Source organism: Etheostoma spectabile, unplaced genomic scaffold (genome assembly GCF_008692095.1).
Source record: "Etheostoma spectabile isolate EspeVRDwgs_2016 unplaced genomic scaffold, UIUC_Espe_1.0 scaffold00018485, whole genome shotgun sequence".
Classification (NCBI taxonomy): Eukaryota; Metazoa; Chordata; class Actinopteri; order Perciformes; family Percidae; genus Etheostoma; species Etheostoma spectabile.
The window spans coordinates 93,635-118,512 of NW_022604282.1; the positions used below are offsets into that span (position 1 = coordinate 93,635).

Genomic DNA, 24,878 nt, shown 5'->3' on the forward strand with positions numbered 1-24,878 from the left:
CTGCCAGCCATGTCTCTTCAGGTCCATTGACAGTTTGAGCAACGGGCAGCTCCACGTGCATCGTCAATTGTTTTTCCACAAGACAGAAGATGGGTGCACCGTTCCCAGCGACGCTGCAATACCGGGTCGATGCGTGGAGTGAATGGAGCAAGCCCCTTTTTCAACTCCCATTGCTAAAAATCCATTTAATATGTTGTCCCCTGATAGAGGACATATCAGATATTAAACTGATAAGAACAGATACTACACTTGATCTTAGCCAAAAGGCCGAGAAGCGATGACCACCACCTCTTTGCTGTCCGATGCGACCTCCCCGGACGGTTCTCAGTTGTCACGGTCCAGTAATTTTAAAAGGACATAACAGCTGCTACTTGGCACCCCCGTCCAAGCAATTTTGGTTTTCCCAAGTGGTCAAGCTTCTGCCAACCTGCAATGTTCCCATGCTGTCACATTTTAGCTGCGTTTAAGAATCTGAGTTTCCTTATGGAGAGCGCATTTGTTTTTTACAAGTACAAAAGGCTTAACCAAACAGCAAAGCCCACCAAAAATAATTTCAACTCATAGGCGTTCCTCTCCACGGAAGTCTTTAGTAAAAGGCGAAAGGCTTGTGCGTTATGAAGAGAAACCAGAGTAAGTGCAGCCCACGCTCGAGAGCAGCCGAAATGCCCAGTCTTCCCAGTCCCAACCCTCGCGGTGATTCTCACTTGGTGTGCCGCTTTCCAAATCCAAGGCCTGGCCTATTGCCACACTGTCACAGGGCCAATATTTTGTCCTTGCTGTTTTTCCGCCAATAAATAGTGCAAATCTTGCTACACTTTTGTATGGCTTTATCTTGCCAAGTATTATAACAACGTTTTGATACCAGGAACCCAACGAGGTCATTCAGGTTTTGCGACAACTTCTGACGGTAAAATCTGCCAGCCATGTCTCTTCAGGTCCATTGACAGTTTGAGCAACGGGCAGCTCCACGTGCATCGTCAATTGTTTTTCCACAAGACAGAAGATGGGTGCACCGTTCCCAGCGACGCTGCAATACCGGGTCGATGCGTGGAGTGAATGGAGCAAGCCCCTTTTTCAACTCCCATTGCTAAAAATCCATTTAATATGTTGTCCCCTGATAGAGGACATATCAGATATTAAACTGATAAGAACAGATACTACACTTGATCTTAGCCAAAAGGCCGAGAAGCGATGACCACCACCTCTTTGCTGTCCGATGCGACCTCCCCGGACGGTTCTCAGTTGTCACGGTCCAGTAATTTTAAAAGGACATAACAGCTGCTACTTGGCACCCCCGTCCAAGCAATTTTGGTTTTCCCAAGTGGTCAAGCTTCTGCCAACCTGCAATGTTCCCATGCTGTCACATTTTAGCTGCGTTTAAGAATCTGAGTTTCCTTATGGAGAGCGCATTTGTTTTTTACAAGTACAAAAGGCTTAACCAAACAGCAAAGCCCACCAAAAATAATTTCAACTCATAGGCGTTCCTCTCCACGGAAGTCTTTAGTAAAAGGCGAAAGGCTTGTGCGTTATGAAGAGAAACCAGAGTAAGTGCAGCCCACGCTCGAGAGCAGCCGAAATGCCCAGTCTTCCCAGTCCCAACCCTCGCGGTGATTCTCACTTGGTGTGCCGCTTTCCAAATCCAAGGCCTGGCCTATTGCCACACTGTCACAGGGCCAATATTTTGTCCTTGCTGTTTTTCCGCCAATAAATAGTGCAAATCTTGCTACACTTTTGTATGGCTTTATCTTGCCAAGTATTATAACAACGTTTTGATACCAGGAACCCAACGAGGTCATTCAGGTTTTGCGACAACTTCTGACGGTAAAATCTGCCAGCCATGTCTCTTCAGGTCCATTGACAGTTTGAGCAACGGGCAGCTCCACGTGCATCGTCAATTGTTTTTCCACAAGACAGAAGATGGGTGCACCGTTCCCAGCGACGCTGCAATACCGGGTCGATGCGTGGAGTGAATGGAGCAAGCCCCTTTTTCAACTCCCATTGCTAAAAATCCATTTAATATGTTGTCCCCTGATAGAGGACATATCAGATATTAAACTGATAAGAACAGATACTACACTTGATCTTAGCCAAAAGGCCGAGAAGCGATGACCACCACCTCTTTGCTGTCCGATGCGACCTCCCCGGACGGTTCTCAGTTGTCACGGTCCAGTAATTTTAAAAGGACATAACAGCTGCTACTTGGCACCCCCGTCCAAGCAATTTTGGTTTTCCCAAGTGGTCAAGCTTCTGCCAACCTGCAATGTTCCCATGCTGTCACATTTTAGCTGCGTTTAAGAATCTGAGTTTCCTTATGGAGAGCGCATTTGTTTTTTACAAGTACAAAAGGCTTAACCAAACAGCAAAGCCCACCAAAAATAATTTCAACTCATAGGCGTTCCTCTCCACGGAAGTCTTTAGTAAAAGGCGAAAGGCTTGTGCGTTATGAAGAGAAACCAGAGTAAGTGCAGCCCACGCTCGAGAGCAGCCGAAATGCCCAGTCTTCCCAGTCCCAACCCTCGCGGTGATTCTCACTTGGTGTGCCGCTTTCCAAATCCAAGGCCTGGCCTATTGCCACACTGTCACAGGGCCAATATTTTGTCCTTGCTGTTTTTCCGCCAATAAATAGTGCAAATCTTGCTACACTTTTGTATGGCTTTATCTTGCCAAGTATTATAACAACGTTTTGATACCAGGAACCCAACGAGGTCATTCAGGTTTTGCGACAACTTCTGACGGTAAAATCTGCCAGCCATGTCTCTTCAGGTCCATTGACAGTTTGAGCAACGGGCAGCTCCACGTGCATCGTCAATTGTTTTTCCACAAGACAGAAGATGGGTGCACCGTTCCCAGCGACGCTGCAATACCGGGTCGATGCGTGGAGTGAATGGAGCAAGCCCCTTTTTCAACTCCCATTGCTAAAAATCCATTTAATATGTTGTCCCCTGATAGAGGACATATCAGATATTAAACTGATAAGAACAGATACTACACTTGATCTTAGCCAAAAGGCCGAGAAGCGATGACCACCACCTCTTTGCTGTCCGATGCGACCTCCCCGGACGGTTCTCAGTTGTCACGGTCCAGTAATTTTAAAAGGACATAACAGCTGCTACTTGGCACCCCCGTCCAAGCAATTTTGGTTTTCCCAAGTGGTCAAGCTTCTGCCAACCTGCAATGTTCCCATGCTGTCACATTTTAGCTGCGTTTAAGAATCTGAGTTTCCTTATGGAGAGCGCATTTGTTTTTTACAAGTACAAAAGGCTTAACCAAACAGCAAAGCCCACCAAAAATAATTTCAACTCATAGGCGTTCCTCTCCACGGAAGTCTTTAGTAAAAGGCGAAAGGCTTGTGCGTTATGAAGAGAAACCAGAGTAAGTGCAGCCCACGCTCGAGAGCAGCCGAAATGCCCAGTCTTCCCAGTCCCAACCCTCGCGGTGATTCTCACTTGGTGTGCCGCTTTCCAAATCCAAGGCCTGGCCTATTGCCACACTGTCACAGGGCCAATATTTTGTCCTTGCTGTTTTTCCGCCAATAAATAGTGCAAATCTTGCTACACTTTTGTATGGCTTTATCTTGCCAAGTATTATAACAACGTTTTGATACCAGGAACCCAACGAGGTCATTCAGGTTTTGCGACAACTTCTGACGGTAAAATCTGCCAGCCATGTCTCTTCAGGTCCATTGACAGTTTGAGCAACGGGCAGCTCCACGTGCATCGTCAATTGTTTTTCCACAAGACAGAAGATGGGTGCACCGTTCCCAGCGACGCTGCAATACCGGGTCGATGCGTGGAGTGAATGGAGCAAGCCCCTTTTTCAACTCCCATTGCTAAAAATCCATTTAATATGTTGTCCCCTGATAGAGGACATATCAGATATTAAACTGATAAGAACAGATACTACACTTGATCTTAGCCAAAAGGCCGAGAAGCGATGACCACCACCTCTTTGCTGTCCGATGCGACCTCCCCGGACGGTTCTCAGTTGTCACGGTCCAGTAATTTTAAAAGGACATAACAGCTGCTACTTGGCACCCCCGTCCAAGCAATTTTGGTTTTCCCAAGTGGTCAAGCTTCTGCCAACCTGCAATGTTCCCATGCTGTCACATTTTAGCTGCGTTTAAGAATCTGAGTTTCCTTATGGAGAGCACATTTGTTTTTTACAAGTACAAAAGGCTTAACCAAACAGCAAAGCCCACCAAAAATAATTTCAACTCATAGGCGTTCCTCTCCACGGAAGTCTTTAGTAAAAGGCGAAAGGCTTGTGCGTTATGAAGAGAAACCAGAGTAAGTGCAGCCCACGCTCGAGAGCAGCCGAAATGCCCAGTCTTCCCAGTCCCAACCCTCGCGGTGATTCTCACTTGGTGTGCCGCTTTCCAAATCCAAGGCCTGGCCTATTGCCACACTGTCACAGGGCCAATATTTTGTCCTTGCTGTTTTTCCGCCAATAAATAGTGCAAATCTTGCTACACTTTTGTATGGCTTTATCTTGCCAAGTATTATAACAACGTTTTGATACCAGGAACCCAACGAGGTCATTCAGGTTTTGCGACAACTTCTGACGGTAAAATCTGCCAGCCATGTCTCTTCAGGTCCATTGACAGTTTGAGCAACGGGCAGCTCCACGTGCATCGTCAATTGTTTTTCCACAAGACAGAAGATGGGTGCACCGTTCCCAGCGACGCTGCAATACCGGGTCGATGCGTGGAGTGAATGGAGCAAGCCCCTTTTTCAACTCCCATTGCTAAAAATCCATTTAATATGTTGTCCCCTGATAGAGGACATATCAGATATTAAACTGATAAGAACAGATACTACACTTGATCTTAGCCAAAAGGCCGAGAAGCGATGACCACCACCTCTTTGCTGTCCGATGCGACCTCCCCGGACGGTTCTCAGTTGTCACGGTCCAGTAATTTTAAAAGGACATAACAGCTGCTACTTGGCACCCCCGTCCAAGCAATTTTGGTTTTCCCAAGTGGTCAAGCTTCTGCCAACCTGCAATGTTCCCATGCTGTCACATTTTAGCTGCGTTTAAGAATCTGAGTTTCCTTATGGAGAGCACATTTGTTTTTTACAAGTACAAAAGGCTTAACCAAACAGCAAAGCCCACCAAAAATAATTTCAACTCATAGGCGTTCCTCTCCACGGAAGTCTTTAGTAAAAGGCGAAAGGCTTGTGCGTTATGAAGAGAAACCAGAGTAAGTGCAGCCCACGCTCGAGAGCAGCCGAAATGCCCAGTCTTCCCAGTCCCAACCCTCGCGGTGATTCTCACTTGGTGTGCCGCTTTCCAAATCCAAGGCCTGGCCTATTGCCACACTGTCACAGGGCCAATATTTTGTCCTTGCTGTTTTTCCGCCAATAAATAGTGCAAATCTTGCTACACTTTTGTATGGCTTTATCTTGCCAAGTATTATAACAACGTTTTGATACCAGGAACCCAACGAGGTCATTCAGGTTTTGCGACAACTTCTGACGGTAAAATCTGCCAGCCATGTCTCTTCAGGTCCATTGACAGTTTGAGCAACGGGCAGCTCCACGTGCATCGTCAATTGTTTTTCCACAAGACAGAAGATGGGTGCACCGTTCCCAGCGACGCTGCAATACCGGGTCGATGCGTGGAGTGAATGGAGCAAGCCCCTTTTTCAACTCCCATTGCTAAAAATCCATTTAATATGTTGTCCCCTGATAGAGGACATATCAGATATTAAACTGATAAGAACAGATACTACACTTGATCTTAGCCAAAAGGCCGAGAAGCGATGACCACCACCTCTTTGCTGTCCGATGCGACCTCCCCGGACGGTTCTCAGTTGTCACGGTCCAGTAATTTTAAAAGGACATAACAGCTGCTACTTGGCACCCCCGTCCAAGCAATTTTGGTTTTCCCAAGTGGTCAAGCTTCTGCCAACCTGCAATGTTCCCATGCTGTCACATTTTAGCTGCGTTTAAGAATCTGAGTTTCCTTATGGAGAGCACATTTGTTTTTTACAAGTACAAAAGGCTTAACCAAACAGCAAAGCCCACCAAAAATAATTTCAACTCATAGGCGTTCCTCTCCACGGAAGTCTTTAGTAAAAGGCGAAAGGCTTGTGCGTTATGAAGAGAAACCAGAGTAAGTGCAGCCCACGCTCGAGAGCAGCCGAAATGCCCAGTCTTCCCAGTCCCAACCCTCGCGGTGATTCTCACTTGGTGTGCCGCTTTCCAAATCCAAGGCCTGGCCTATTGCCACACTGTCACAGGGCCAATATTTTGTCCTTGCTGTTTTTCCGCCAATAAATAGTGCAAATCTTGCTACACTTTTGTATGGCTTTATCTTGCCAAGTATTATAACAACGTTTTGATACCAGGAACCCAACGAGGTCATTCAGGTTTTGCGACAACTTCTGACGGTAAAATCTGCCAGCCATGTCTCTTCAGGTCCATTGACAGTTTGAGCAACGGGCAGCTCCACGTGCATCGTCAATTGTTTTTCCACAAGACAGAAGATGGGTGCACCGTTCCCAGCGACGCTGCAATACCGGGTCGATGCGTGGAGTGAATGGAGCAAGCCCCTTTTTCAACTCCCATTGCTAAAAATCCATTTAATATGTTGTCCCCTGATAGAGGACATATCAGATATTAAACTGATAAGAACAGATACTACACTTGATCTTAGCCAAAAGGCCGAGAAGCGATGACCACCACCTCTTTGCTGTCCGATGCGACCTCCCCGGACGGTTCTCAGTTGTCACGGTCCAGTAATTTTAAAAGGACATAACAGCTGCTACTTGGCACCCCCGTCCAAGCAATTTTGGTTTTCCCAAGTGGTCAAGCTTCTGCCAACCTGCAATGTTCCCATGCTGTCACATTTTAGCTGCGTTTAAGAATCTGAGTTTCCTTATGGAGAGCACATTTGTTTTTTACAAGTACAAAAGGCTTAACCAAACAGCAAAGCCCACCAAAAATAATTTCAACTCATAGGCGTTCCTCTCCACGGAAGTCTTTAGTAAAAGGCGAAAGGCTTGTGCGTTATGAAGAGAAACCAGAGTAAGTGCAGCCCACGCTCGAGAGCAGCCGAAATGCCCAGTCTTCCCAGTCCCAACCCTCGCGGTGATTCTCACTTGGTGTGCCGCTTTCCAAATCCAAGGCCTGGCCTATTGCCACACTGTCACAGGGCCAATATTTTGTCCTTGCTGTTTTTCCGCCAATAAATAGTGCAAATCTTGCTACACTTTTGTATGGCTTTATCTTGCCAAGTATTATAACAACGTTTTGATACCAGGAACCCAACGAGGTCATTCAGGTTTTGCGACAACTTCTGACGGTAAAATCTGCCAGCCATGTCTCTTCAGGTCCATTGACAGTTTGAGCAACGGGCAGCTCCACGTGCATCGTCAATTGTTTTTCCACAAGACAGAAGATGGGTGCACCGTTCCCAGCGACGCTGCAATACCGGGTCGATGCGTGGAGTGAATGGAGCAAGCCCCTTTTTCAACTCCCATTGCTAAAAATCCATTTAATATGTTGTCCCCTGATAGAGGACATATCAGATATTAAACTGATAAGAACAGATACTACACTTGATCTTAGCCAAAAGGCCGAGAAGCGATGACCACCACCTCTTTGCTGTCCGATGCGACCTCCCCGGACGGTTCTCAGTTGTCACGGTCCAGTAATTTTAAAAGGACATAACAGCTGCTACTTGGCACCCCCGTCCAAGCAATTTTGGTTTTCCCAAGTGGTCAAGCTTCTGCCAACCTGCAATGTTCCCATGCTGTCACATTTTAGCTGCGTTTAAGAATCTGAGTTTCCTTATGGAGAGCACATTTGTTTTTTACAAGTACAAAAGGCTTAACCAAACAGCAAAGCCCACCAAAAATAATTTCAACTCATAGGCGTTCCTCTCCACGGAAGTCTTTAGTAAAAGGCGAAAGGCTTGTGCGTTATGAAGAGAAACCAGAGTAAGTGCAGCCCACGCTCGAGAGCAGCCGAAATGCCCAGTCTTCCCAGTCCCAACCCTCGCGGTGATTCTCACTTGGTGTGCCGCTTTCCAAATCCAAGGCCTGGCCTATTGCCACACTGTCACAGGGCCAATATTTTGTCCTTGCTGTTTTTCCGCCAATAAATAGTGCAAATCTTGCTACACTTTTGTATGGCTTTATCTTGCCAAGTATTATAACAACGTTTTGATACCAGGAACCCAACGAGGTCATTCAGGTTTTGCGACAACTTCTGACGGTAAAATCTGCCAGCCATGTCTCTTCAGGTCCATTGACAGTTTGAGCAACGGGCAGCTCCACGTGCATCGTCAATTGTTTTTCCACAAGACAGAAGATGGGTGCACCGTTCCCAGCGACGCTGCAATACCGGGTCGATGCGTGGAGTGAATGGAGCAAGCCCCTTTTTCAACTCCCATTGCTAAAAATCCATTTAATATGTTGTCCCCTGATAGAGGACATATCAGATATTAAACTGATAAGAACAGATACTACACTTGATCTTAGCCAAAAGGCCGAGAAGCGATGACCACCACCTCTTTGCTGTCCGATGCGACCTCCCCGGACGGTTCTCAGTTGTCACGGTCCAGTAATTTTAAAAGGACATAACAGCTGCTACTTGGCACCCCCGTCCAAGCAATTTTGGTTTTCCCAAGTGGTCAAGCTTCTGCCAACCTGCAATGTTCCCATGCTGTCACATTTTAGCTGCGTTTAAGAATCTGAGTTTCCTTATGGAGAGCACATTTGTTTTTTACAAGTACAAAAGGCTTAACCAAACAGCAAAGCCCACCAAAAATAATTTCAACTCATAGGCGTTCCTCTCCACGGAAGTCTTTAGTAAAAGGCGAAAGGCTTGTGCGTTATGAAGAGAAACCAGAGTAAGTGCAGCCCACGCTCGAGAGCAGCCGAAATGCCCAGTCTTCCCAGTCCCAACCCTCGCGGTGATTCTCACTTGGTGTGCCGCTTTCCAAATCCAAGGCCTGGCCTATTGCCACACTGTCACAGGGCCAATATTTTGTCCTTGCTGTTTTTCCGCCAATAAATAGTGCAAATCTTGCTACACTTTTGTATGGCTTTATCTTGCCAAGTATTATAACAACGTTTTGATACCAGGAACCCAACGAGGTCATTCAGGTTTTGCGACAACTTCTGACGGTAAAATCTGCCAGCCATGTCTCTTCAGGTCCATTGACAGTTTGAGCAACGGGCAGCTCCACGTGCATCGTCAATTGTTTTTCCACAAGACAGAAGATGGGTGCACCGTTCCCAGCGACGCTGCAATACCGGGTCGATGCGTGGAGTGAATGGAGCAAGCCCCTTTTTCAACTCCCATTGCTAAAAATCCATTTAATATGTTGTCCCCTGATAGAGGACATATCAGATATTAAACTGATAAGAACAGATACTACACTTGATCTTAGCCAAAAGGCCGAGAAGCGATGACCACCACCTCTTTGCTGTCCGATGCGACCTCCCCGGACGGTTCTCAGTTGTCACGGTCCAGTAATTTTAAAAGGACATAACAGCTGCTACTTGGCACCCCCGTCCAAGCAATTTTGGTTTTCCCAAGTGGTCAAGCTTCTGCCAACCTGCAATGTTCCCATGCTGTCACATTTTAGCTGCGTTTAAGAATCTGAGTTTCCTTATGGAGAGCACATTTGTTTTTTACAAGTACAAAAGGCTTAACCAAACAGCAAAGCCCACCAAAAATAATTTCAACTCATAGGCGTTCCTCTCCACGGAAGTCTTTAGTAAAAGGCGAAAGGCTTGTGCGTTATGAAGAGAAACCAGAGTAAGTGCAGCCCACGCTCGAGAGCAGCCGAAATGCCCAGTCTTCCCAGTCCCAACCCTCGCGGTGATTCTCACTTGGTGTGCCGCTTTCCAAATCCAAGGCCTGGCCTATTGCCACACTGTCACAGGGCCAATATTTTGTCCTTGCTGTTTTTCCGCCAATAAATAGTGCAAATCTTGCTACACTTTTGTATGGCTTTATCTTGCCAAGTATTATAACAACGTTTTGATACCAGGAACCCAACGAGGTCATTCAGGTTTTGCGACAACTTCTGACGGTAAAATCTGCCAGCCATGTCTCTTCAGGTCCATTGACAGTTTGAGCAACGGGCAGCTCCACGTGCATCGTCAATTGTTTTTCCACAAGACAGAAGATGGGTGCACCGTTCCCAGCGACGCTGCAATACCGGGTCGATGCGTGGAGTGAATGGAGCAAGCCCCTTTTTCAACTCCCATTGCTAAAAATCCATTTAATATGTTGTCCCCTGATAGAGGACATATCAGATATTAAACTGATAAGAACAGATACTACACTTGATCTTAGCCAAAAGGCCGAGAAGCGATGACCACCACCTCTTTGCTGTCCGATGCGACCTCCCCGGACGGTTCTCAGTTGTCACGGTCCAGTAATTTTAAAAGGACATAACAGCTGCTACTTGGCACCCCCGTCCAAGCAATTTTGGTTTTCCCAAGTGGTCAAGCTTCTGCCAACCTGCAATGTTCCCATGCTGTCACATTTTAGCTGCGTTTAAGAATCTGAGTTTCCTTATGGAGAGCACATTTGTTTTTTACAAGTACAAAAGGCTTAACCAAACAGCAAAGCCCACCAAAAATAATTTCAACTCATAGGCGTTCCTCTCCACGGAAGTCTTTAGTAAAAGGCGAAAGGCTTGTGCGTTATGAAGAGAAACCAGAGTAAGTGCAGCCCACGCTCGAGAGCAGCCGAAATGCCCAGTCTTCCCAGTCCCAACCCTCGCGGTGATTCTCACTTGGTGTGCCGCTTTCCAAATCCAAGGCCTGGCCTATTGCCACACTGTCACAGGGCCAATATTTTGTCCTTGCTGTTTTTCCGCCAATAAATAGTGCAAATCTTGCTACACTTTTGTATGGCTTTATCTTGCCAAGTATTATAACAACGTTTTGATACCAGGAACCCAACGAGGTCATTCAGGTTTTGCGACAACTTCTGACGGTAAAATCTGCCAGCCATGTCTCTTCAGGTCCATTGACAGTTTGAGCAACGGGCAGCTCCACGTGCATCGTCAATTGTTTTTCCACAAGACAGAAGATGGGTGCACCGTTCCCAGCGACGCTGCAATACCGGGTCGATGCGTGGAGTGAATGGAGCAAGCCCCTTTTTCAACTCCCATTGCTAAAAATCCATTTAATATGTTGTCCCCTGATAGAGGACATATCAGATATTAAACTGATAAGAACAGATACTACACTTGATCTTAGCCAAAAGGCCGAGAAGCGATGACCACCACCTCTTTGCTGTCCGATGCGACCTCCCCGGACGGTTCTCAGTTGTCACGGTCCAGTAATTTTAAAAGGACATAACAGCTGCTACTTGGCACCCCCGTCCAAGCAATTTTGGTTTTCCCAAGTGGTCAAGCTTCTGCCAACCTGCAATGTTCCCATGCTGTCACATTTTAGCTGCGTTTAAGAATCTGAGTTTCCTTATGGAGAGCGCATTTGTTTTTTACAAGTACAAAAGGCTTAACCAAACAGCAAAGCCCACCAAAAATAATTTCAACTCATAGGCGTTCCTCTCCACGGAAGTCTTTAGTAAAAGGCGAAAGGCTTGTGCGTTATGAAGAGAAACCAGAGTAAGTGCAGCCCACGCTCGAGAGCAGCCGAAATGCCCAGTCTTCCCAGTCCCAACCCTCGCGGTGATTCTCACTTGGTGTGCCGCTTTCCAAATCCAAGGCCTGGCCTATTGCCACACTGTCACAGGGCCAATATTTTGTCCTTGCTGTTTTTCCGCCAATAAATAGTGCAAATCTTGCTACACTTTTGTATGGCTTTATCTTGCCAAGTATTATAACAACGTTTTGATACCAGGAACCCAACGAGGTCATTCAGGTTTTGCGACAACTTCTGACGGTAAAATCTGCCAGCCATGTCTCTTCAGGTCCATTGACAGTTTGAGCAACGGGCAGCTCCACGTGCATCGTCAATTGTTTTTCCACAAGACAGAAGATGGGTGCACCGTTCCCAGCGACGCTGCAATACCGGGTCGATGCGTGGAGTGAATGGAGCAAGCCCCTTTTTCAACTCCCATTGCTAAAAATCCATTTAATATGTTGTCCCCTGATAGAGGACATATCAGATATTAAACTGATAAGAACAGATACTACACTTGATCTTAGCCAAAAGGCCGAGAAGCGATGACCACCACCTCTTTGCTGTCCGATGCGACCTCCCCGGACGGTTCTCAGTTGTCACGGTCCAGTAATTTTAAAAGGACATAACAGCTGCTACTTGGCACCCCCGTCCAAGCAATTTTGGTTTTCCCAAGTGGTCAAGCTTCTGCCAACCTGCAATGTTCCCATGCTGTCACATTTTAGCTGCGTTTAAGAATCTGAGTTTCCTTATGGAGAGCACATTTGTTTTTTACAAGTACAAAAGGCTTAACCAAACAGCAAAGCCCACCAAAAATAATTTCAACTCATAGGCGTTCCTCTCCACGGAAGTCTTTAGTAAAAGGCGAAAGGCTTGTGCGTTATGAAGAGAAACCAGAGTAAGTGCAGCCCACGCTCGAGAGCAGCCGAAATGCCCAGTCTTCCCAGTCCCAACCCTCGCGGTGATTCTCACTTGGTGTGCCGCTTTCCAAATCCAAGGCCTGGCCTATTGCCACACTGTCACAGGGCCAATATTTTGTCCTTGCTGTTTTTCCGCCAATAAATAGTGCAAATCTTGCTACACTTTTGTATGGCTTTATCTTGCCAAGTATTATAACAACGTTTTGATACCAGGAACCCAACGAGGTCATTCAGGTTTTGCGACAACTTCTGACGGTAAAATCTGCCAGCCATGTCTCTTCAGGTCCATTGACAGTTTGAGCAACGGGCAGCTCCACGTGCATCGTCAATTGTTTTTCCACAAGACAGAAGATGGGTGCACCGTTCCCAGCGACGCTGCAATACCGGGTCGATGCGTGGAGTGAATGGAGCAAGCCCCTTTTTCAACTCCCATTGCTAAAAATCCATTTAATATGTTGTCCCCTGATAGAGGACATATCAGATATTAAACTGATAAGAACAGATACTACACTTGATCTTAGCCAAAAGGCCGAGAAGCGATGACCACCACCTCTTTGCTGTCCGATGCGACCTCCCCGGACGGTTCTCAGTTGTCACGGTCCAGTAATTTTAAAAGGACATAACAGCTGCTACTTGGCACCCCCGTCCAAGCAATTTTGGTTTTCCCAAGTGGTCAAGCTTCTGCCAACCTGCAATGTTCCCATGCTGTCACATTTTAGCTGCGTTTAAGAATCTGAGTTTCCTTATGGAGAGCACATTTGTTTTTTACAAGTACAAAAGGCTTAACCAAACAGCAAAGCCCACCAAAAATAATTTCAACTCATAGGCGTTCCTCTCCACGGAAGTCTTTAGTAAAAGGCGAAAGGCTTGTGCGTTATGAAGAGAAACCAGAGTAAGTGCAGCCCACGCTCGAGAGCAGCCGAAATGCCCAGTCTTCCCAGTCCCAACCCTCGCGGTGATTCTCACTTGGTGTGCCGCTTTCCAAATCCAAGGCCTGGCCTATTGCCACACTGTCACAGGGCCAATATTTTGTCCTTGCTGTTTTTCCGCCAATAAATAGTGCAAATCTTGCTACACTTTTGTATGGCTTTATCTTGCCAAGTATTATAACAACGTTTTGATACCAGGAACCCAACGAGGTCATTCAGGTTTTGCGACAACTTCTGACGGTAAAATCTGCCAGCCATGTCTCTTCAGGTCCATTGACAGTTTGAGCAACGGGCAGCTCCACGTGCATCGTCAATTGTTTTTCCACAAGACAGAAGATGGGTGCACCGTTCCCAGCGACGCTGCAATACCGGGTCGATGCGTGGAGTGAATGGAGCAAGCCCCTTTTTCAACTCCCATTGCTAAAAATCCATTTAATATGTTGTCCCCTGATAGAGGACATATCAGATATTAAACTGATAAGAACAGATACTACACTTGATCTTAGCCAAAAGGCCGAGAAGCGATGACCACCACCTCTTTGCTGTCCGATGCGACCTCCCCGGACGGTTCTCAGTTGTCACGGTCCAGTAATTTTAAAAGGACATAACAGCTGCTACTTGGCACCCCCGTCCAAGCAATTTTGGTTTTCCCAAGTGGTCAAGCTTCTGCCAACCTGCAATGTTCCCATGCTGTCACATTTTAGCTGCGTTTAAGAATCTGAGTTTCCTTATGGAGAGCGCATTTGTTTTTTACAAGTACAAAAGGCTTAACCAAACAGCAAAGCCCACCAAAAATAATTTCAACTCATAGGCGTTCCTCTCCACGGAAGTCTTTAGTAAAAGGCGAAAGGCTTGTGCGTTATGAAGAGAAACCAGAGTAAGTGCAGCCCACGCTCGAGAGCAGCCGAAATGCCCAGTCTTCCCAGTCCCAACCCTCGCGGTGATTCTCACTTGGTGTGCCGCTTTCCAAATCCAAGGCCTGGCCTATTGCCACACTGTCACAGGGCCAATATTTTGTCCTTGCTGTTTTTCCGCCAATAAATAGTGCAAATCTTGCTACACTTTTGTATGGCTTTATCTTGCCAAGTATTATAACAACGTTTTGATACCAGGAACCCAACGAGGTCATTCAGGTTTTGCGACAACTTCTGACGGTAAAATCTGCCAGCCATGTCTCTTCAGGTCCATTGACAGTTTGAGCAACGGGCAGCTCCACGTGCATCGTCAATTGTTTTTCCACAAGACAGAAGATGGGTGCACCGTTCCCAGCGACGCTGCAATACCGGGTCGATGCGTGGAGTGAATGGAGCAAGCCCCTTTTTCAACTCCCATTGCTAAAAATCCATTTAATATGTTGTCCCCTGATAGAGGACATATCAGATATTAAACTGATAAGAACAGATACTACACTTGATCTTAGCCAAAAGGCCGAGAAGCGATGACCACCACCTCTTTGCTGTCCGATGCGACCTCCCCGGACGGTTCTCAGTTGTCACGGTCCAGTAATTTTAAAAGGACATAACAGCTGCTACTTGGCACCCCCGTCCAAGCAATTTTGGTTTTCCCAAGTGGTCAAGCTTCTGCCAACCTGCAATGTTCCCATGCTGTCACATTTTAGCTGCGTTTAAGAATCTGAGTTTCCTTATGGAGAGCGCATTTGTTTTTTACAAGTACAAAAGGCTTAACCAAACAGCAAAGCCCACCAAAAATAATTTCAACTCATAGGCGTTCCTCTCCACGGAAGTCTTTAGTAAAAGGCGAAAGGCTTGTGCGTTATGAAGAGAAACCAGAGTAAGTGCAGCCCACGCTCGAGAGCAGCCGAAATGCCCAGTCTTCCCAGTCCCAACCCTCGCGGTGATTCTCACTTGGTGTGCCGCTTTCCAAATCCAAGGCCTGGCCTATTGCCACACTGTCACAGGGCCAATATTTTGTCCTTGCTGTTTTTCCGCCAATAAATAGTGCAAATCTTGCTACACTTTTGTATGGCTTTATCTTGCCAAGTATTATAACAACGTTTTGATACCAGGAACCCAACGAGGTCATTCAGGTTTTGCGACAACTTCTGACGGTAAAATCTGCCAGCCATGTCTCTTCAGGTCCATTGACAGTTTGAGCAACGGGCAGCTCCACGTGCATCGTCAATTGTTTTTCCACAAGACAGAAGATGGGTGCACCGTTCCCAGCGACGCTGCAATACCGGGTCGATGCGTGGAGTGAATGGAGCAAGCCCCTTTTTCAACTCCCATTGCTAAAAATCCATTTAATATGTTGTCCCCTGATAGAGGACATATCAGATATTAAACTGATAAGAACAGATACTACACTTGATCTTAGCCAAAAGGCCGAGAAGCGATGACCACCACCTCTTTGCTGTCCGATGCGACCTCCCCGGACGGTTCTCAGTTGTCACGGTCCAGTAATTTTAAAAGGACATAACAGCTGCTACTTGGCACCCCCGTCCAAGCAATTTTGGTTTTCCCAAGTGGTCAAGCTTCTGCCAACCTGCAATGTTCCCATGCTGTCACATTTTAGCTGCGTTTAAGAATCTGAGTTTCCTTATGGAGAGCACATTTGTTTTTTACAAGTACAAAAGGCTTAACCAAACAGCAAAGCCCACCAAAAATAATTTCAACTCATAGGCGTTCCTCTCCACGGAAGTCTTTAGTAAAAGGCGAAAGGCTTGTGCGTTATGAAGAGAAACCAGAGTAAGTGCAGCCCACGCTCGAGAGCAGCCGAAATGCCCAGTCTTCCCAGTCCCAACCCTCGCGGTGATTCTCACTTGGTGTGCCGCTTTCCAAATCCAAGGCCTGGCCTATTGCCACACTGTCACAGGGCCAATATTTTGTCCTTGCTGTTTTTCCGCCAATAAATAGTGCAAATCTTGCTACACTTTTGTATGGCTTTATCTTGCCAAGTATTATAACAACGTTTTGATACCAGGAACCCAACGAGGTCATTCAGGTTTTGCGACAACTTCTGACGGTAAAATCTGCCAGCCATGTCTCTTCAGGTCCATTGACAGTTTGAGCAACGGGCAGCTCCACGTGCATCGTCAATTGTTTTTCCACAAGACAGAAGATGGGTGCACCGTTCCCAGCGACGCTGCAATACCGGGTCGATGCGTGGAGTGAATGGAGCAAGCCCCTTTTTCAACTCCCATTGCTAAAAATCCATTTAATATGTTGTCCCCTGATAGAGGACATATCAGATATTAAACTGATAAGAACAGATACTACACTTGATCTTAGCCAAAAGGCCGAGAAGCGATGACCACCACCTCTTTGCTGTCCGATGCGACCTCCCCGGACGGTTCTCAGTTGTCACGGTCCAGTAATTTTAAAAGGACATAACAGCTGCTACTTGGCACCCCCGTCCAAGCAATTTTGGTTTTCCCAAGTGGTCAAGCTTCTGCCAACCTGCAATGTTCCCATGCTGTCACATTTTAGCTGCGTTTAAGAATCTGAGTTTCCTTATGGAGAGCGCATTTGTTTTTTACAAGTACAAAAGGCTTAACCAAACAGCAAAGCCCACCAAAAATAATTTCAACTCATAGGCGTTCCTCTCCACGGAAGTCTTTAGTAAAAGGCGAAAGGCTTGTGCGTTATGAAGAGAAACCAGAGTAAGTGCAGCCCACGCTCGAGAGCAGCCGAAATGCCCAGTCTTCCCAGTCCCAACCCTCGCGGTGATTCTCACTTGGTGTGCCGCTTTCCAAATCCAAGGCCTGGCCTATTGCCACACTGTCACAGGGCCAATATTTTGTCCTTGCTGTTTTTCCGCCAATAAATAGTGCAAATCTTGCTACACTTTTGTATGGCTTTATCTTGCCAAGTATTATAACAACGTTTTGATACCAGGAACCCAACGAGGTCATTCAGGTTTTGCGACAACTTCTGACGGTAAAATCTGCCAGCCATGTCTCTTCAGGTCCATTGACAGTTTGAGCAACGGGCAGCTCCACGTGCATCGTCAATTGTTTTTCCACAAGACAGAAGATGGGTGCACCGTTCCCAGCGACGCTGCAATACCGGGTCGATGCGTGGAGTGAATGGAGCAAGCCCCTTTTTCAACTCCCATTGCTAAAAATCCATTTAATATGTTGTCCCCTGATAGAGGACATATCAGATATTAAACTGATAAGAACAGATACTACACTTGATCTTAGCCAAAAGGCCGAGAAGCGATGACCACCACCTCTTTGCTGTCCGATGCGACCTCCCCGGACGGTTCTCAGTTGTCACGGTCCAGTAATTTTAAAAGGACATAACAGCTGCTACTTGGCACCCCCGTCCAAGCAATTTTGGTTTTCCCAAGTGGTCAAGCTTCTGCCAACCTGCAATGTTCCCATGCTGTCACATTTTAGCTGCGTTTAAGAATCTGAGTTTCCTTATGGAGAGCGCATTTGTTTTTTACAAGTACAAAAGGCTTAACCAAACAGCAAAGCCCACCAAAAATAATTTCAACTCATAGGCGTTCCTCTCCACGGAAGTCTTTAGTAAAAGGCGAAAGGCTTGTGCGTTATGAAGAGAAACCAGAGTAAGTGCAGCCCACGCTCGAGAGCAGCCGAAATGCCCAGTCTTCCCAGTCCCAACCCTCGCGGTGATTCTCACTTGGTGTGCCGCTTTCCAAATCCAAGGCCTGGCCTATTGCCACACTGTCACAGGGCCAATATTTTGTCCTTGCTGTTTTTCCGCCAATAAATAGTGCAAATCTTGCTACACTTTTGTATGGCTTTATCTTGCCAAGTATTATAACAACGTTTTGATACCAGGAACCCAACGAGGTCATTCAGGTTTTGCGACAACTTCTGACGGTAAAATCTGCCAGCCATGTCTCTTCAGGTCCATTGACAGTTTGAGCAACGGGCAGCTCCACGTGCATCGTCAATTGTTTTTCCACAAGACAGAAGATGGGTGCACCGTTCCCAGCGACGCTGCAATACCGGGTCGATGCGTGGAGTGAATGGAGCAAGCCCCTTTTTCAACTCCCATTGCTAAAAATCCATTTAATATGTTGTCCCCTGATAGAGGACATATCAGATATTAAACTGATAAGAACAGATACTACACTTGATCTTAGCCAAAAGGCCGAGAAGCGATGACCACCACCTCTTTGCTGTCCGATGCGACCTCCCCGGACGGTTCTCAGTTGTCACGGTCCAGTAATTTTAAAAGGACATAACAGCTGCTACTTGGCACCCCCGTCCAAGCAATTTTGGTTTTCCCAAGTGGTCAAGCTTCTGCCAACCTGCAATGTTCCCATGCTGTCACATTTTAGCTGCGTTTAAGAATCTGAGTTTCCTTATGGAGAGCGCATTTGTTTTTTACAAGTACAAAAGGCTTAACCAAACAGCAAAGCCCACCAAAAATAATTTCAACTCATAGGCGTTCCTCTCCACGGAAGTCTTTAGTAAAAGGCGAAAGGCTTGTGCGTTATGAAGAGAAACCAGAGTAAGTGCAGCCCACGCTCGAGAGCAGCCGAAATGCCCAGTCTTCCCAGTCCCAACCCTCGCGGTGATTCTCACTTGGTGTGCCGCTTTCCAAATCCAAGGCCTGGCCTATTGCCACACTGTCACAGGGCCAATATTTTGTCCTTGCTGTTTTTCCGCCAATAAATAGTGCAAATCTTGCTACACTTTTGTATGGCTTTATCTTGCCAAGTATTATAACAACGTTTTGATACCAGGAACCCAACGAGGTCATTCAGGTTTTGCGACAACTTCTGACGGTAAAATCTGCCAGCCATGTCTCTTCAGGTCCATTGACAGTTTGAGCAACGGGCAGCTCCACGTGCATCGTCAATTGTTTTTCCACAAGACAGAAGATGGGTGCACCGTTCCCAGCGACGCTGCAATACCGGGTCGATGCGTGGAGTGAATGGAGCAAGCCCCTTTTTCAACTCCCATTGCTAAAAATCCATTTAATATGTTGTCCCCTGATAGAGGACATATCAGATATTAAACTGATAAGAACAGATACTACACTTGATCTTAGCCAAAAGGCCGAGAAGCGATGACCACCACCTCTTTGCTGTCCGATGCGACCTCCCCGGACGGTTCTCAGTTGTCACGGTCCAGTAATTTTAAAAGGACATAACAGCTGCTACTTGGCACCCCCGTCCAAGCAATTTTGGTTTTCCCAAGTGGTCAAGCTTCTGCCAACCTGCAATGTTCCCATGCTGTCACATTTTAGCTGCGTTTAAGAATCTGAGTTTCCTTATGGAGAGCGCATTTGTTTTTTACAAGTACAAAAGGCTTAACCAAACAGCAAAGCCCACCAAAAATAATTTCAACTCATAGGCGTTCCTCTCCACGGAAGTCTTTAGTAAAAGGCGAAAGGCTTGTGCGTTATGAAGAGAAACCAGAGTAAGTGCAGCCCACGCTCGAGAGCAGCCGAAATGCCCAGTCTTCCCAGTCCCAACCCTCGCGGTGATTCTCACTTGGTGTGCCGCTTTCCAAATCCAAGGCCTGGCCTATTGCCACACTGTCACAGGGCCAATATTTTGTCCTTGCTGTTTTTCCGCCAATAAATAGTGCAAATCTTGCTACACTTTTGTATGGCTTTATCTTGCCAAGTATTATAACAACGTTTTGATACCAGGAACCCAACGAGGTCATTCAGGTTTTGCGACAACTTCTGACGGTAAAATCTGCCAGCCATGTCTCTTCAGGTCCATTGACAGTTTGAGCAACGGGCAGCTCCACGTGCATCGTCAATTGTTTTTCCACAAGACAGAAGATGGGTGCACCGTTCCCAGCGACGCTGCAATACCGGGTCGATGCGTGGAGTGAATGGAGCAAGCCCCTTTTTCAACTCCCATTGCTAAAAATCCATTTAATATGTTGTCCCCTGATAGAGGACATATCAGATATTAAACTGATAAGAACAGATACTACACTTGATCTTAGCCAAAAGGCCGAGAAGCGATGACCACCACCTCTTTGCTGTCCGATGCGACCTCCCCGGACGGTTCTCAGTTGTCACGGTCCAGTAATTTTAAAAGGACATAACAGCTGCTACTTGGCACCCCCGTCCAAGCAATTTTGGTTTTCCCAAGTGGTCAAGCTTCTGCCAACCTGCAATGTTCCCATGCTGTCACATTTTAGCTGCGTTTAAGAATCTGAGTTTCCTTATGGAGAGCGCATTTGTTTTTTACAAGTACAAAAGGCTTAACCAAACAGCAAAGCCCACCAAAAATAATTTCAACTCATAGGCGTTCCTCTCCACGGAAGTCTTTAGTAAAAGGCGAAAGGCTTGTGCGTTATGAAGAGAAACCAGAGTAAGTGCAGCCCACGCTCGAGAGCAGCCGAAATGCCCAGTCTTCCCAGTCCCAACCCTCGCGGTGATTCTCACTTGGTGTGCCGCTTTCCAAATCCAAGGCCTGGCCTATTGCCACACTGTCACAGGGCCAATATTTTGTCCTTGCTGTTTTTCCGCCAATAAATAGTGCAAATCTTGCTACACTTTTGTATGGCTTTATCTTGCCAAGTATTATAACAACGTTTTGATACCAGGAACCCAACGAGGTCATTCAGGTTTTGCGACAACTTCTGACGGTAAAATCTGCCAGCCATGTCTCTTCAGGTCCATTGACAGTTTGAGCAACGGGCAGCTCCACGTGCATCGTCAATTGTTTTTCCACAAGACAGAAGATGGGTGCACCGTTCCCAGCGACGCTGCAATACCGGGTCGATGCGTGGAGTGAATGGAGCAAGCCCCTTTTTCAACTCCCATTGCTAAAAATCCATTTAATATGTTGTCCCCTGATAGAGGACATATCAGATATTAAACTGATAAGAACAGATACTACACTTGATCTTAGCCAAAAGGCCGAGAAGCGATGACCACCACCTCTTTGCTGTCCGATGCGACCTCCCCGGACGGTTCTCAGTTGTCACGGTCCAGTAATTTTAAAAGGACATAACAGCTGCTACTTGGCACCCCCGTCCAAGCAATTTTGGTTTTCCCAAGTGGTCAAGCTTCTGCCAACCTGCAATGTTCCCATGCTGTCACATTTTAGCTGCGTTTAAGAATCTGAGTTTCCTTATGGAGAGCGCATTTGTTTTTACAAGTACAAAAGGCTTAACCAAACAGCAAAGCCCACCAAAAATAATTTCAACTCATAGGCGTTCCTCTCCACGGAAGTCTTTAGTAAAAGGCGAAAGGCTTGTGCGTTATGAAGAGAAACCAGAGTAAGTGCAGCCCACGCTCGAGAGCAGCCGAAATGCCCAGTCTTCCCAGTCCCAACCCTCGCGGTGATTCTCACTTGGTGTGCCGCTTTCCAAATCCAAGGCCTGGCCTATTGCCACACTGTCACAGGGCCAATATTTTGTCCTTGCTGTTTTTCCGCCAATAAATAGTGCAAATCTTGCTACACTTTTGTATGGCTTTATCTTGCCAAGTATTATAACAACGTTTTGATACCAGGAACCCAACGAGGTCATTCAGGTTTTGCGACAACTTCTGACGGTAAAATCTGCCAGCCATGTCTCTTCAGGTCCATTGACAGTTTGAGCAACGGGCAGCTCCACGTGCATCGTCAATTGTTTTTCCACAAGACAGAAGATGGGTGCACCGTTCCCAGCGACGCTGCAATACCGGGTCGATGCGTGGAGTGAATGGAGCAAGCCCCTTTTTCAACTCCCATTGCTAAAAATCCATTTAATATGTTGTCCCCTGATAGAGGACATATCAGATATTAAACTGATAAGAACAGATACTACACTTGATCTTAGCCAAAAGGCCGAGAAGCGATGACCACCTCTTTTGCTGTCCGATGCGACCTCCCCGGACGGTTCTCAGTTGTCACGGTCCAGTAATTTTAAAAGGACATAACAGCTGCTACTTGGCACCCCCGTCCAAGCAATTTTGGTTTTCCCAAGTGGTCAAGCTTCTGCCAACCTGCAATGTTCCCATGCTGTCACATTTTAGCTGCGTTTAAGAATCTGAGTTCCTTATGGAGAGCGCATTTGTTTTTACAAGTACAAAAGGCTTAACCAAACAGCAAAGCCCACCAAAATAATTTCAACTCATAGGCGTTCCTCTCCACGGAAGTCTTTAGTAAAAGGCGAAAGGCTTGTGCGTTATGAAGAGAAACCAGAGTAAGTGCAGCCCACGCTCGAGAGCAGCCGAAATGCCCAGTCTTCCCAGTCCCAACCCTCGCGGTGATTCTCACTTGGTGTGCCGCTTTCCAAATCCAAGGGGCACACTGTCACAGGGCCAATATTTTGTCCTTGCTGTTTTTCCGCCAATAAATAGTGCAAATCTTGCTACACTTTTGTATGGCTTTATCTTGCCAAGTATTATAACAACGTTTTGATACCAGGAACCCAACGAGGTCATTCAGGTTTTGCGACAACTTCTGACGGTAAAATCTGCCAGCCATGTCTCTTCAGGTCCATTGACAGTTGAGCAACGGGCAGCTCCACGTGCATCGTCAATTGTTTTTCCACAAGACAGAAGATGGGTGCACCGTTCCCAGCGACGCTGCAATACCGGGTCGATGCGTGGAGTGAATGGAGCAAGCCCCTTTTTCAACTCCCATTGCTAAAATCCATTTAATAGTTGTCCCCTGATAGAGGACATATCAGATATTAAACTGATAAGAACAGATACTACACTTGATCTTTAGCCAAAAGGCCGAGAAGCGATGACCACCACCTCTTTGCTGTCCGATGCGACCTCCCCGGACGGTTCTCAGTGTCACGGTCCAGTAATTTTAAAAGGACATAACAGCTGCTACTTGGCACCCCGTCCAAGCAATTTTGGTTTTCCCAAGTGGTCAAGCTTCTGCCAACTGCAATGTTCCATGCTGTCACATTTTAGCTGCGTTTAAGAATCTGAGTTTCCTTATGGAGAGCACATTTGTTTTTTAAAGTACAAAAGGCTTAACCAAACAGCAAAGCCCACCAAAAATAATTTCAACTATAGGCGTTCCTCTCCACGGAAGTCTTTAGTAAAAGGCGAAAGGCTTGTGCGTTATGAAGAGAAACCAGAGTAAGTGCAGCCCACGCTCGAGAGCAGCCGAAATGCCAGTCTTCCCAGTCCAACCCTCGCGGTGATTCTCACTTGGTGTGCCGCTTTCCAAATCCAAGGCCTGCCTATTGCCACACTGTCACAGGGCCAATATTTTGTCCTTGCTGTTTTTCCGCCAATAAATAGTGCAAATCTTGCTACACTTTTGTATGGCTTTATCTTGCCAAGTATTATAAAACGTTTTGATACCAGGAACCCAACGAGGTCATTCAGGTTTTGCGACAACTTCTGACGGTAAAATCTGCCAGCCATGTCTCTTCAGGTCCATTGACAGTTTGAGCAACGGGCAGCTCCACGGGCATCGTCAATGTTTTTCCACAAGACAGAAGATGGGTGCACCGTTCCCAGCGACGCTGCAATACCGGGTCGATGCGTGGAGTGAATGGAGCAAGCCCCTTTTTCAACTCCCATTGCTAAAAATCCATTTAATATGTTGTCCCCTGATAGAGGACATATCAGATATTAATGATAAGAACAGATACTACACTGATCTTAGCCAAAAGGCCGAGAAGCGATGACCACCACCTCTTTGCTGTCCGATGCGACCTCCCGGACGGTTCTCAGTTGTCACGTCCAGTAATTTAAAAGGACCATAACAGCTGCTACTTGGCACCCCCGTCAAAGCATTTTGGTTTCCCAAGTGGTCAAGCTTCTGCCAACTGCAATGTCCCATGCGTCACATTTTAGCTGCGTTTAAGAATCTGAGTTTCCTTATGGAGAGCACATTTGTTTGTTACAAGTACAAAAGGCTTAACAAACAGCAAAGCCCACCAAAATAATTTCAACTCATAGGCGTTCCTCTCCACGGAAGTCTTTAGTAAAAGGCGAAAGGCTTGTGCGTTATGAAGAGAAACCAGAGTAAGTGAGCCCACGCTCAGAGAGCAGCCGAAATGCCCAGTCTTCCAGTCCCAACCCTCGCGGTGATTTCACTGGTGTGCCGCTTTCCAAATCCAAGGCCTGGCCTATTGCCACACTGTCACAGGGCCAATATTTGTCCTTGCTGTTTTTCCGCCAATAAATAGTGCAAATCTTGCTACACTTTGTATGGCTTTATCTGCCAAGTATTATAACAACGTTTTGATACCGGGAACCAACGAGGTCATTCAGGTTTTGCGACAACTTCTGACGGTAAAATCTGCCAGCCATGTCTCTTCGGTCCATTGACAGTTTGAGCAACGGGCAGCTCCATGGCATCGTCAATTGTTTTTCAACAAGACAGAAGATGGGTGCACCGTTCCCAGCGACGCTGCAATACCGGGTCGATGCGTGGAGTGAATGGAGCAAGCCCCTTTTTCAACTCCCATTGCTAAAAATCCATTTATATGTTGTCCCTGATAGAGGAACATATCAGATATTAAACTGATAAGAACAGATACTACACTTG

The 24,878-nt window shown here is 46.6% G+C and overlaps 54 non-coding genes and 1 pseudogene across 54 annotated transcripts; all 55 read right to left on the bottom strand.

The window, feature by feature from the left end:
• Positions 1 to 88: 88 nt before the first annotated feature.
• LOC116680738 (U2 spliceosomal RNA) lies at positions 89 to 279 on the bottom strand. Its single transcript, XR_004329877.1, has one exon. It is a non-coding gene; the product is annotated as a U2 spliceosomal RNA (small nuclear RNA).
• Positions 280 to 517: 238 nt separating this feature from the next.
• LOC116680689 (U5 spliceosomal RNA) lies at positions 518 to 634 on the bottom strand. The gene has a single exon (XR_004329831.1). It is a non-coding gene; the product is annotated as a U5 spliceosomal RNA (small nuclear RNA).
• A 368-nt stretch (positions 635 to 1,002) lies between these two features.
• Positions 1,003 to 1,193, bottom strand: LOC116680739 (U2 spliceosomal RNA). Its single transcript, XR_004329878.1, has one exon. It is a non-coding gene; the product is annotated as a U2 spliceosomal RNA (small nuclear RNA).
• A 238-nt stretch (positions 1,194 to 1,431) lies between these two features.
• On the bottom strand, positions 1,432 to 1,548 carry LOC116680690 (U5 spliceosomal RNA). Its single transcript, XR_004329832.1, has one exon. It is a non-coding gene; the product is annotated as a U5 spliceosomal RNA (small nuclear RNA).
• A 368-nt stretch (positions 1,549 to 1,916) lies between these two features.
• On the bottom strand, positions 1,917 to 2,107 carry LOC116680741 (U2 spliceosomal RNA). The gene has a single exon (XR_004329880.1). It is a non-coding gene; the product is annotated as a U2 spliceosomal RNA (small nuclear RNA).
• Positions 2,108 to 2,345: 238 nt separating this feature from the next.
• LOC116680691 (U5 spliceosomal RNA) lies at positions 2,346 to 2,462 on the bottom strand. The gene has a single exon (XR_004329833.1). It is a non-coding gene; the product is annotated as a U5 spliceosomal RNA (small nuclear RNA).
• Positions 2,463 to 2,830: 368 nt separating this feature from the next.
• LOC116680742 (U2 spliceosomal RNA) lies at positions 2,831 to 3,021 on the bottom strand. Its single transcript, XR_004329881.1, has one exon. It is a non-coding gene; the product is annotated as a U2 spliceosomal RNA (small nuclear RNA).
• Positions 3,022 to 3,259: 238 nt separating this feature from the next.
• On the bottom strand, positions 3,260 to 3,376 carry LOC116680692 (U5 spliceosomal RNA). Its single transcript, XR_004329834.1, has one exon. It is a non-coding gene; the product is annotated as a U5 spliceosomal RNA (small nuclear RNA).
• A 368-nt stretch (positions 3,377 to 3,744) lies between these two features.
• Positions 3,745 to 3,935, bottom strand: LOC116680744 (U2 spliceosomal RNA). The gene has a single exon (XR_004329882.1). It is a non-coding gene; the product is annotated as a U2 spliceosomal RNA (small nuclear RNA).
• A 238-nt stretch (positions 3,936 to 4,173) lies between these two features.
• Positions 4,174 to 4,290, bottom strand: LOC116680694 (U5 spliceosomal RNA). Its single transcript, XR_004329836.1, has one exon. It is a non-coding gene; the product is annotated as a U5 spliceosomal RNA (small nuclear RNA).
• A 368-nt stretch (positions 4,291 to 4,658) lies between these two features.
• On the bottom strand, positions 4,659 to 4,849 carry LOC116680745 (U2 spliceosomal RNA). The gene has a single exon (XR_004329883.1). It is a non-coding gene; the product is annotated as a U2 spliceosomal RNA (small nuclear RNA).
• Positions 4,850 to 5,087: 238 nt separating this feature from the next.
• Positions 5,088 to 5,204, bottom strand: LOC116680696 (U5 spliceosomal RNA). The gene has a single exon (XR_004329837.1). It is a non-coding gene; the product is annotated as a U5 spliceosomal RNA (small nuclear RNA).
• Positions 5,205 to 5,572: 368 nt separating this feature from the next.
• Positions 5,573 to 5,763, bottom strand: LOC116680746 (U2 spliceosomal RNA). The gene has a single exon (XR_004329884.1). It is a non-coding gene; the product is annotated as a U2 spliceosomal RNA (small nuclear RNA).
• Positions 5,764 to 6,001: 238 nt separating this feature from the next.
• On the bottom strand, positions 6,002 to 6,118 carry LOC116680697 (U5 spliceosomal RNA). Its single transcript, XR_004329838.1, has one exon. It is a non-coding gene; the product is annotated as a U5 spliceosomal RNA (small nuclear RNA).
• A 368-nt stretch (positions 6,119 to 6,486) lies between these two features.
• Positions 6,487 to 6,677, bottom strand: LOC116680747 (U2 spliceosomal RNA). Its single transcript, XR_004329885.1, has one exon. It is a non-coding gene; the product is annotated as a U2 spliceosomal RNA (small nuclear RNA).
• Positions 6,678 to 6,915: 238 nt separating this feature from the next.
• Positions 6,916 to 7,032, bottom strand: LOC116680698 (U5 spliceosomal RNA). Its single transcript, XR_004329839.1, has one exon. It is a non-coding gene; the product is annotated as a U5 spliceosomal RNA (small nuclear RNA).
• A 368-nt stretch (positions 7,033 to 7,400) lies between these two features.
• On the bottom strand, positions 7,401 to 7,591 carry LOC116680748 (U2 spliceosomal RNA). Its single transcript, XR_004329886.1, has one exon. It is a non-coding gene; the product is annotated as a U2 spliceosomal RNA (small nuclear RNA).
• Positions 7,592 to 7,829: 238 nt separating this feature from the next.
• LOC116680699 (U5 spliceosomal RNA) lies at positions 7,830 to 7,946 on the bottom strand. The gene has a single exon (XR_004329840.1). It is a non-coding gene; the product is annotated as a U5 spliceosomal RNA (small nuclear RNA).
• Positions 7,947 to 8,314: 368 nt separating this feature from the next.
• Positions 8,315 to 8,505, bottom strand: LOC116680749 (U2 spliceosomal RNA). The gene has a single exon (XR_004329887.1). It is a non-coding gene; the product is annotated as a U2 spliceosomal RNA (small nuclear RNA).
• A 238-nt stretch (positions 8,506 to 8,743) lies between these two features.
• On the bottom strand, positions 8,744 to 8,860 carry LOC116680700 (U5 spliceosomal RNA). The gene has a single exon (XR_004329841.1). It is a non-coding gene; the product is annotated as a U5 spliceosomal RNA (small nuclear RNA).
• A 368-nt stretch (positions 8,861 to 9,228) lies between these two features.
• Positions 9,229 to 9,419, bottom strand: LOC116680750 (U2 spliceosomal RNA). The gene has a single exon (XR_004329888.1). It is a non-coding gene; the product is annotated as a U2 spliceosomal RNA (small nuclear RNA).
• Positions 9,420 to 9,657: 238 nt separating this feature from the next.
• LOC116680701 (U5 spliceosomal RNA) lies at positions 9,658 to 9,774 on the bottom strand. The gene has a single exon (XR_004329842.1). It is a non-coding gene; the product is annotated as a U5 spliceosomal RNA (small nuclear RNA).
• A 368-nt stretch (positions 9,775 to 10,142) lies between these two features.
• LOC116680751 (U2 spliceosomal RNA) lies at positions 10,143 to 10,333 on the bottom strand. Its single transcript, XR_004329889.1, has one exon. It is a non-coding gene; the product is annotated as a U2 spliceosomal RNA (small nuclear RNA).
• A 238-nt stretch (positions 10,334 to 10,571) lies between these two features.
• LOC116680702 (U5 spliceosomal RNA) lies at positions 10,572 to 10,688 on the bottom strand. Its single transcript, XR_004329843.1, has one exon. It is a non-coding gene; the product is annotated as a U5 spliceosomal RNA (small nuclear RNA).
• Positions 10,689 to 11,056: 368 nt separating this feature from the next.
• LOC116680753 (U2 spliceosomal RNA) lies at positions 11,057 to 11,247 on the bottom strand. Its single transcript, XR_004329891.1, has one exon. It is a non-coding gene; the product is annotated as a U2 spliceosomal RNA (small nuclear RNA).
• Positions 11,248 to 11,485: 238 nt separating this feature from the next.
• Positions 11,486 to 11,602, bottom strand: LOC116680703 (U5 spliceosomal RNA). The gene has a single exon (XR_004329844.1). It is a non-coding gene; the product is annotated as a U5 spliceosomal RNA (small nuclear RNA).
• Positions 11,603 to 11,970: 368 nt separating this feature from the next.
• LOC116680754 (U2 spliceosomal RNA) lies at positions 11,971 to 12,161 on the bottom strand. The gene has a single exon (XR_004329892.1). It is a non-coding gene; the product is annotated as a U2 spliceosomal RNA (small nuclear RNA).
• A 238-nt stretch (positions 12,162 to 12,399) lies between these two features.
• Positions 12,400 to 12,516, bottom strand: LOC116680704 (U5 spliceosomal RNA). Its single transcript, XR_004329845.1, has one exon. It is a non-coding gene; the product is annotated as a U5 spliceosomal RNA (small nuclear RNA).
• A 368-nt stretch (positions 12,517 to 12,884) lies between these two features.
• On the bottom strand, positions 12,885 to 13,075 carry LOC116680755 (U2 spliceosomal RNA). Its single transcript, XR_004329893.1, has one exon. It is a non-coding gene; the product is annotated as a U2 spliceosomal RNA (small nuclear RNA).
• A 238-nt stretch (positions 13,076 to 13,313) lies between these two features.
• LOC116680706 (U5 spliceosomal RNA) lies at positions 13,314 to 13,430 on the bottom strand. The gene has a single exon (XR_004329847.1). It is a non-coding gene; the product is annotated as a U5 spliceosomal RNA (small nuclear RNA).
• Positions 13,431 to 13,798: 368 nt separating this feature from the next.
• LOC116680756 (U2 spliceosomal RNA) lies at positions 13,799 to 13,989 on the bottom strand. The gene has a single exon (XR_004329894.1). It is a non-coding gene; the product is annotated as a U2 spliceosomal RNA (small nuclear RNA).
• Positions 13,990 to 14,227: 238 nt separating this feature from the next.
• LOC116680707 (U5 spliceosomal RNA) lies at positions 14,228 to 14,344 on the bottom strand. The gene has a single exon (XR_004329848.1). It is a non-coding gene; the product is annotated as a U5 spliceosomal RNA (small nuclear RNA).
• Positions 14,345 to 14,712: 368 nt separating this feature from the next.
• On the bottom strand, positions 14,713 to 14,903 carry LOC116680757 (U2 spliceosomal RNA). The gene has a single exon (XR_004329895.1). It is a non-coding gene; the product is annotated as a U2 spliceosomal RNA (small nuclear RNA).
• Positions 14,904 to 15,141: 238 nt separating this feature from the next.
• Positions 15,142 to 15,258, bottom strand: LOC116680708 (U5 spliceosomal RNA). Its single transcript, XR_004329849.1, has one exon. It is a non-coding gene; the product is annotated as a U5 spliceosomal RNA (small nuclear RNA).
• A 368-nt stretch (positions 15,259 to 15,626) lies between these two features.
• Positions 15,627 to 15,817, bottom strand: LOC116680758 (U2 spliceosomal RNA). Its single transcript, XR_004329896.1, has one exon. It is a non-coding gene; the product is annotated as a U2 spliceosomal RNA (small nuclear RNA).
• A 238-nt stretch (positions 15,818 to 16,055) lies between these two features.
• On the bottom strand, positions 16,056 to 16,172 carry LOC116680709 (U5 spliceosomal RNA). Its single transcript, XR_004329850.1, has one exon. It is a non-coding gene; the product is annotated as a U5 spliceosomal RNA (small nuclear RNA).
• Positions 16,173 to 16,540: 368 nt separating this feature from the next.
• Positions 16,541 to 16,731, bottom strand: LOC116680761 (U2 spliceosomal RNA). Its single transcript, XR_004329897.1, has one exon. It is a non-coding gene; the product is annotated as a U2 spliceosomal RNA (small nuclear RNA).
• A 238-nt stretch (positions 16,732 to 16,969) lies between these two features.
• On the bottom strand, positions 16,970 to 17,086 carry LOC116680710 (U5 spliceosomal RNA). The gene has a single exon (XR_004329851.1). It is a non-coding gene; the product is annotated as a U5 spliceosomal RNA (small nuclear RNA).
• Positions 17,087 to 17,454: 368 nt separating this feature from the next.
• Positions 17,455 to 17,645, bottom strand: LOC116680762 (U2 spliceosomal RNA). The gene has a single exon (XR_004329898.1). It is a non-coding gene; the product is annotated as a U2 spliceosomal RNA (small nuclear RNA).
• Positions 17,646 to 17,883: 238 nt separating this feature from the next.
• Positions 17,884 to 18,000, bottom strand: LOC116680712 (U5 spliceosomal RNA). The gene has a single exon (XR_004329852.1). It is a non-coding gene; the product is annotated as a U5 spliceosomal RNA (small nuclear RNA).
• A 368-nt stretch (positions 18,001 to 18,368) lies between these two features.
• LOC116680763 (U2 spliceosomal RNA) lies at positions 18,369 to 18,559 on the bottom strand. The gene has a single exon (XR_004329899.1). It is a non-coding gene; the product is annotated as a U2 spliceosomal RNA (small nuclear RNA).
• Positions 18,560 to 18,797: 238 nt separating this feature from the next.
• On the bottom strand, positions 18,798 to 18,914 carry LOC116680713 (U5 spliceosomal RNA). Its single transcript, XR_004329853.1, has one exon. It is a non-coding gene; the product is annotated as a U5 spliceosomal RNA (small nuclear RNA).
• Positions 18,915 to 19,282: 368 nt separating this feature from the next.
• LOC116680764 (U2 spliceosomal RNA) lies at positions 19,283 to 19,473 on the bottom strand. Its single transcript, XR_004329900.1, has one exon. It is a non-coding gene; the product is annotated as a U2 spliceosomal RNA (small nuclear RNA).
• A 238-nt stretch (positions 19,474 to 19,711) lies between these two features.
• Positions 19,712 to 19,828, bottom strand: LOC116680714 (U5 spliceosomal RNA). The gene has a single exon (XR_004329854.1). It is a non-coding gene; the product is annotated as a U5 spliceosomal RNA (small nuclear RNA).
• A 368-nt stretch (positions 19,829 to 20,196) lies between these two features.
• On the bottom strand, positions 20,197 to 20,387 carry LOC116680766 (U2 spliceosomal RNA). The gene has a single exon (XR_004329902.1). It is a non-coding gene; the product is annotated as a U2 spliceosomal RNA (small nuclear RNA).
• Positions 20,388 to 20,625: 238 nt separating this feature from the next.
• Positions 20,626 to 20,742, bottom strand: LOC116680715 (U5 spliceosomal RNA). The gene has a single exon (XR_004329855.1). It is a non-coding gene; the product is annotated as a U5 spliceosomal RNA (small nuclear RNA).
• A 368-nt stretch (positions 20,743 to 21,110) lies between these two features.
• On the bottom strand, positions 21,111 to 21,301 carry LOC116680767 (U2 spliceosomal RNA). The gene has a single exon (XR_004329903.1). It is a non-coding gene; the product is annotated as a U2 spliceosomal RNA (small nuclear RNA).
• A 237-nt stretch (positions 21,302 to 21,538) lies between these two features.
• Positions 21,539 to 21,655, bottom strand: LOC116680716 (U5 spliceosomal RNA). The gene has a single exon (XR_004329856.1). It is a non-coding gene; the product is annotated as a U5 spliceosomal RNA (small nuclear RNA).
• Positions 21,656 to 22,023: 368 nt separating this feature from the next.
• LOC116680768 (U2 spliceosomal RNA) lies at positions 22,024 to 22,214 on the bottom strand. Its single transcript, XR_004329904.1, has one exon. It is a non-coding gene; the product is annotated as a U2 spliceosomal RNA (small nuclear RNA).
• A 235-nt stretch (positions 22,215 to 22,449) lies between these two features.
• On the bottom strand, positions 22,450 to 22,564 carry LOC116680721 (U5 spliceosomal RNA). Its single transcript, XR_004329861.1, has one exon. It is a non-coding gene; the product is annotated as a U5 spliceosomal RNA (small nuclear RNA).
• A 356-nt stretch (positions 22,565 to 22,920) lies between these two features.
• Positions 22,921 to 23,110, bottom strand: LOC116680657 (U2 spliceosomal RNA). Its single transcript, XR_004329801.1, has one exon. It is a non-coding gene; the product is annotated as a U2 spliceosomal RNA (small nuclear RNA).
• A 233-nt stretch (positions 23,111 to 23,343) lies between these two features.
• On the bottom strand, positions 23,344 to 23,459 carry LOC116680723 (U5 spliceosomal RNA). Its single transcript, XR_004329863.1, has one exon. It is a non-coding gene; the product is annotated as a U5 spliceosomal RNA (small nuclear RNA).
• A 363-nt stretch (positions 23,460 to 23,822) lies between these two features.
• On the bottom strand, positions 23,823 to 24,010 carry LOC116680658 (U2 spliceosomal RNA). The gene has a single exon (XR_004329802.1). It is a non-coding gene; the product is annotated as a U2 spliceosomal RNA (small nuclear RNA).
• A 231-nt stretch (positions 24,011 to 24,241) lies between these two features.
• LOC116680718 (U5 spliceosomal RNA) lies at positions 24,242 to 24,356 on the bottom strand. The gene has a single exon (XR_004329858.1). It is a non-coding gene; the product is annotated as a U5 spliceosomal RNA (small nuclear RNA).
• Positions 24,357 to 24,715: 359 nt separating this feature from the next.
• On the bottom strand, positions 24,716 to 24,878 carry LOC116680659 (uncharacterized; annotated as a pseudogene).